The sequence below is a fragment of the Rhipicephalus microplus genome, unplaced genomic scaffold (genome assembly GCF_043290135.1).
Source record: "Rhipicephalus microplus isolate Deutch F79 unplaced genomic scaffold, USDA_Rmic scaffold_441, whole genome shotgun sequence".
Classification (NCBI taxonomy): Eukaryota; Metazoa; Arthropoda; class Arachnida; order Ixodida; family Ixodidae; genus Rhipicephalus; species Rhipicephalus microplus.
Window position 1 is genome coordinate 22,501 of NW_027465005.1, and position 5,837 is coordinate 28,337.

Genomic DNA, 5,837 nt, shown 5'->3' on the forward strand with positions numbered 1-5,837 from the left:
ATCAACTTCCTGCACGACCGCGTGCGCTCGCCCTACCAAGTGCGCCCGCAACCCTGTACAGGGCCACTTCTTCACAAGGCTGGCAATCGGCTTCCCCGCTGCACGCGTGCGGCGCACAACCGGTGTGACGTGGAAGTGACGGGACACGTTCGTAAACCCATCGCGAACCGAGTACGACGCCCTACCAAGTGCGCCCGCAACCCTGTACAGGGTCACATCTTCACAAGGCTGGCAAGCGGCATTCCGCTGCGCGCGTGCGTCGTCCGAGCAGTTGCGTGATAAACGACCGTGTCGAAAGCCCAAACACCGCCGAGGCCAGTCGCCGCCGCCGCAAGGGCAGCCACGCAGCCTGGCGAGAGGCATCGTCTCGTGTAGCGTCGCCCCCGCCCCAACTGGAGTGGCCCAGTTTTTTGAACGGGACGGGAACTGCGAAGCACTTAGACCGACGGCGGACTACGACGAGAACGCCTTAAGCTTCGCCAACGTTTCGCCAACTCGTGCGGGAGACTTTTTCCGCTTCGCGGCAAGTCGTCGCGCCGTGCTCTCCGCATCAACCGCGTACGCAGCGAACCGCAAACGTCGGGCGCAGCCTCCTCACCTCCCTGCGCTTTGCGCGCGAACGTTCCCTGTTCGCGCGGCAAAGCCTGGAGGAGGCACGGCCCCGCAGCGTGTTCGAGCGCCCGGTCTACGGGACACCCTGCTTACTTCGAGGGCAACAAGCGCAACGCAAGGCTGCGATCTCGCGCACTTTGCGCACGGCTGGAGAAGCTTTGCTGGCCGGCTTTCGCTCCTCGTGTTTACCGTGCGTTAAAGTTGCGCGTCCGTGGCTCTCGCAGCTCTTGCGCGCCCGGTCGCAGAGAGGAGTACGCAACCTCGACCGCACTTTCCCTGCAGGCTTCCTTCCGACTCGAAGTCCTGCGGCGGTCTCAACGAGGTGCCACATCCTCAATGCAGTCGGTCGCCCCCGTTTCGGTTGGGCTCTGGCACGACGGTCGCCACCGTCTCGCCCTTGAGTGGCCGCTGTTGGCGCTCGCTGTGAGGTGTTCAGCGTGCTGTCCGTGTTGCCGACGCGGTCAAAACGAGTCGACGGCTCACGTTCCCTTGTGCGCCGAAGGCTCTCTTGATATGTGATCCGACCCTCAGACAGACGAAGCCAAGGGAAGACCCAAGGCCGCAATGTGCGTTCAAAGAATCAGTGCTCAGTGTGTCCTGCAATTCACACCAAGTCTCGCAGCTGGCTGCGTTCTTCATCGACCCGAGAACCGAGTGATCCACCGCTTAGAGTCGTGAAAAAGTGTTTGTTCAATTCCGTACAGTCAAAACCAAACGTTTCTGGCACTCGGCCAAACAGTGGCCAAGAAGGGCGCTTTTCAGCGCACGCTTGGACTCCAAAACTCTGCCGCGCCTTTTTCGGCTGCCGCAAATCGAGCAAACGGTGTGTTTCGGACGGCGTTTCGCTTTCGCTACTTGCGAGTGCTTTCGTGGTCCACCCCTCTATAAATACTCGGGAGGCGTCGAAGCCGGTTCTCCAAGCCGGACCCGTAGGTATCGTTGTGTGCTCGCTCTCATTGGCCCGCCTAACCAGAAAATGCCTGCGGTACACCCATTTGGATAAGAGTGCACGCAGATGCGGGCCTCGACGGCTACACATTTCCTCGGGCGGCCGCCTCCCGGCCTCCGTGGAGCGCGGGATGCACGGTCCCATCGACAAGCCTCTCCCGTTTTTACCGTGGCGTCGCGGTTCACCACGGCAGGCGGGTCGGTCTCCTCCGCATAAAAAGGGGGACCCCCGCTTTTTGTTCCACGAAATCGCACAAGCTTTTTTCGCATCCACGGTTTGCCACCGCACACCAAAATGCCGATCCGGCTGCCTACTTTAGCCAACAGGTGGAGCCAGGCGCGCCGTACTTGCGCGGCACTTCCCACGTCCACCGAAGTCGGTGCCAAGGACCACTTTCGGCGCCGGAGCCGCGTACGAGCCTACTCGAGGCGGAAGAACGAAGCCAGCAAGGGCCTGGCCGCAAGTGCGTTCAATTGTCGGGACGTCCAAGTCCCTCGTTCTTCCGTGCTTCCTCTTTCGGCAAGTCGTTGCGGCACCTTCCCAAAGCGCGCAGACCCGCTAATCGCGACGAGCGCGACGTGGCCGTGCCGCCTTTCCCTCGGCAGCAAGCAAAACGCCTGGCAACGTCGACGCTCCCCTAACCGCGATCTCGCACCGTGTTTCGTGTGGCGAATTCAAAAGCCGGCCGGCGCTGCTGCAACCATTACGGTCGGTACGCATACGCCGCGGAGGGCGGGACGGTCATCGGAGCGTGCGGTTCCTCCATCGAGTACTGCGCACCTCGGCCGTCGCATCGCCGTGCCATGACCGGCCGCGCGTCAACGCGAACCGGTGCCAGCGAGATCCCTCGCCTGCAAGAACCGACCGGCAGCCTCCGTCACCCGAGGACGCGGAGGCGCTTGCCGCGGACGGCGGGACGGTATGCACTGGTGCACAGCGGACCCGTCACATCGCCAGTTCCTTGACCGACCGCCGACGCTTGTGCCGTTCCTCTCGTACTTGGCAGTCGCCGCGCGATTGTCGGGTCTCGTTCTTGCACGCTCGAACGGTCGGGAGGGCACTCGGCTGGCGTTTCGGGAACGCGCAGCCTCGCCTTCTACCGACGTAACCACGACTCGCCGTTCGCGCTCCGCCGCTCCTGTTTACAGTACTAGGCGGTCCCGCAGCGGTCGGGTCGCGCATTTCGAGCGCTTCGAGCCACGGTGCAGTGGCGGGTCGAAAGCCGACCTATGAGTGCGTTGCGCCGTTTGTACCCGCGTCCGCCACCTGGCCGACCGTCCAAGGTCGCGGTGTTGGCGTCCGCTGGGCGCAACAATTTGTCACGGGGTGCCGCTCCACATTCAGGCAGCCCCGTGGGGAAAAGCCGACCCCGCGTCCAAACGGGGTCAGCGGCAGAAAGTGTCGGGCGCAGACGCAGCTGAGGCGCTCACCCTTCACAATCCGTTAATGATCCTTCCGCAGGTTCACCTACGGAAACCTTGTTACGACTTTTACTTCCTCTAAATGATCAAGTTTGGTCATCTTTCCAACAGACCGGCGCAACCGAAAGGCCGCGCCGGACATCGGTCCGAAGACCTCACTAAATCATTCAATCGGTAGTAGCGACGGGCGGTGTGTACAAAGGGCAGGGACGTAATCAACGCGAGCTTATGACTCGCGCTTACTGGGAATTCCTCGTTCAAGGGGAACAATTGCAAGCCCCTATCCCAATCACGAAAGAAGTTCCACGGGTTACCCAGTCTTTTCAGACAGGGATAAAGACACGCTGCTTCCTTCAGTGTAGCGCGCGTGCGGCCCCGGACATCTAAGGGCATCACAGACCTGTTATTGCTCTGTTTCGTGCGGCTAGGAGCCGCTTGTCCCTCTAAGAAGGTTGTAAGGTGCTGGGAACCCCGCACCTATTTAATAGGCTAGAGTCTCGTTCGTTATCGGAATTAACCAGACAAATCGCTCCACCAACTAAGAACGGCCATGCACCACCATCCACCGAATCAAGAAAGAGCTCTCAATCTGTCAATCCTCCCAGTGTCCGGGCCGGGTAAGTTTTCCCGTGTTGAGTCAAATTAAGCCGCAGGCTCCACTCCTGGTGGTGCCCTTCCGTCAATTCCTTTAAGTTTCAGCTTTGCAACCATACTTCCCCCGGAACCCAAATACTTTGGTTTCCCGGAAGCTGCCCGCCGAGTCATTTGAGTAACTCAGGCGGATCGCTGGTTGGCATCGTTTATGGTCAGAACTAGGGCGGTATCTGATCGCCTTCGAACCTCTGACTTTCGTTCTTGATCAATGAAAACATTCTTGGCAAATGCTTTCGCAGTAGTTCGTCTTGCGACGGTCCAAGAATTTCACCTCTAGCGCCGCAATACGAATGCCCCCGTCCGTCCCTCTTAATCATTACCTCGTATTCCAAAAACCAACAGAACAGAAACGAGGTCTTGTTCTATTATTCCATGCAAGTTTATTCAGGCGACTCGCCTGCGTTGAGCACTCTAATTTTTTCAAAGTAAAAGCACCGGCCATCTCGAGGCACACAATGAAGTGCACCAAGAAAGAACCGGCATGATGTTCAGTCCGAGCCGTCGCATCGGGTAGATGCACTACTCGTCTGGAACTGAGATCCAACTACGAGCTTTTTAACCGCAGCAGCTTTAGTATACGCTATTGGAGCTGGAATTACCGCGGCTGCTGGCACCAGACTTGCCCTCCAATTGATCCTCGTTAAAGGATTTAGAGTGTACTCATTTCAATTACGGGGCCTCAAAAGAGTCCCGTATTGTTATTTTTCGTCACTACCTCCCCGTGCCGGGAGTGGGTAATTTGCGCGCCTGCTGCCTTCCTTGGATGTGGTAGCCGTTTCTCAGGCTCCCTCTCCGGAATCGAACCCTGATTCTCCGTTACCCGTAACAACCATGGTAAGCAAGTAACCTACCATCGAAAGTTGATAAGGCAGACACTTGAAAGAAACGTCGCCGGCTCGTGGCCATGCGATCAGCACAAAGTTATCCAGAGTCACCACACAATACGGGCCGAAACCCGATCGATCTTGGTCTAATAAAAGCACCCGTTACCCAAAGGGCTCCAGGCTCACTGCATGTATTAGCTCTAGAATTGCCACAGTTATCCAAGTAGGAAGAAACGATCTAAGGAACCATAACTGATTTAATGAGCCATTCGCGGTTTCGCCTTATTTCGGCATGTACTTAGACATGCATGGCTTAATCTTTGAGACAAGCATATGATTACTGGCAGGATCAACCAGGTAATCGTTCGACTGCGCGTCCGTCCTCGCCTTCGGCGGGCCGGACGCAGTCTGTGTGCGGCGGAGGCCACCTTCAGGCGCCCCAACACGCTTATTTTGCACTCCGAGATGACGGCGTTCGAGCTCGCTACGGCACAACCTTCCCGAAAGACGAGTGGGAGCCGTGCGGCAAGAAGCACGTTCATGCTCGCTCTTTTTCGTTGCATCGACTCGGTCGCGCCGTGCGGGTTGCCCAAGCCCGCTGCACTGTCGGTGGACCGGCCGGAACTAGCAACGGAGCCGAGACTGCAAAGCCGCCAGACGACGGGTCACGCCCGCGTCTTCGGCGCTTTCGCATCTGAATCGCCCGAGGACGACACGGAACACACCTCGATATCGTGGTAAAACGGCACCGTCCGACAACCAGCCCCTAACGCATCAAGCGGATGAGGCTGCAGACGACTGCCGTGGATTCCCCTGGAGCAGACCCGAGGACACGCTTGACGAGGCCGAAGCCCGCCGCATATCAGACACCCGGTCGCTTTCGCGTACGCCGCTCACGAGAACCCCCACATAATAGCAGCGATAAGTACCCAGACCTCCTTGGGCACTAATACGAGCGTACTCGAGAAAATTTCACCGCGGGTGTGCCCCGAAACGTGTGGCACGTTGAGCGTGCCACAAGTCTACGTCGCTCTCAAACCCGCCGAGGTCGTAGAATTTGCGACCCTACTCACGAAATTCCCACCGAGGATACGGCCGCAAACGTACCGCACCTTGGGTAGGCCACGAGTTTGTGCAACACTACGCTGACGGCACAGCACCGAGGTCGTGCGCGCACGCACGGGAAAATTCCGCCGCGGTTTCTGCCGAAAACGTGAGGCACCACGACTCTCCGCAAGTTCGCGTCGACTGCGAAAGACCGAAGTCGTGAACGACGTGTCCGCTACTCGCCGCCGACACGCTGGACACCAAACGTACAACGACTCGACGGCGTCGTAGAGGCCCACGACGCGGTTTTCCTTAACGACGTCTCGGCGT

The 5,837-nt window shown here is 58.6% G+C and overlaps 2 non-coding genes across 2 annotated transcripts; both read right to left on the reverse strand.

Moving 5' to 3' along the window:
* Positions 1-1,133: 1,133 nt before the first annotated feature.
* On the reverse strand, positions 1,134-1,286 carry LOC142794497 (5.8S ribosomal RNA). Its single transcript, XR_012892392.1, has one exon. It is a non-coding gene; the product is annotated as a 5.8S ribosomal RNA (ribosomal RNA).
* A 1,719-nt stretch (positions 1,287-3,005) lies between these two features.
* On the reverse strand, positions 3,006-4,820 carry LOC142794504 (small subunit ribosomal RNA). Its single transcript, XR_012892398.1, has one exon. It is a non-coding gene; the product is annotated as a small subunit ribosomal RNA (ribosomal RNA).
* Positions 4,821-5,837: the final 1,017 nt, after the last annotated feature.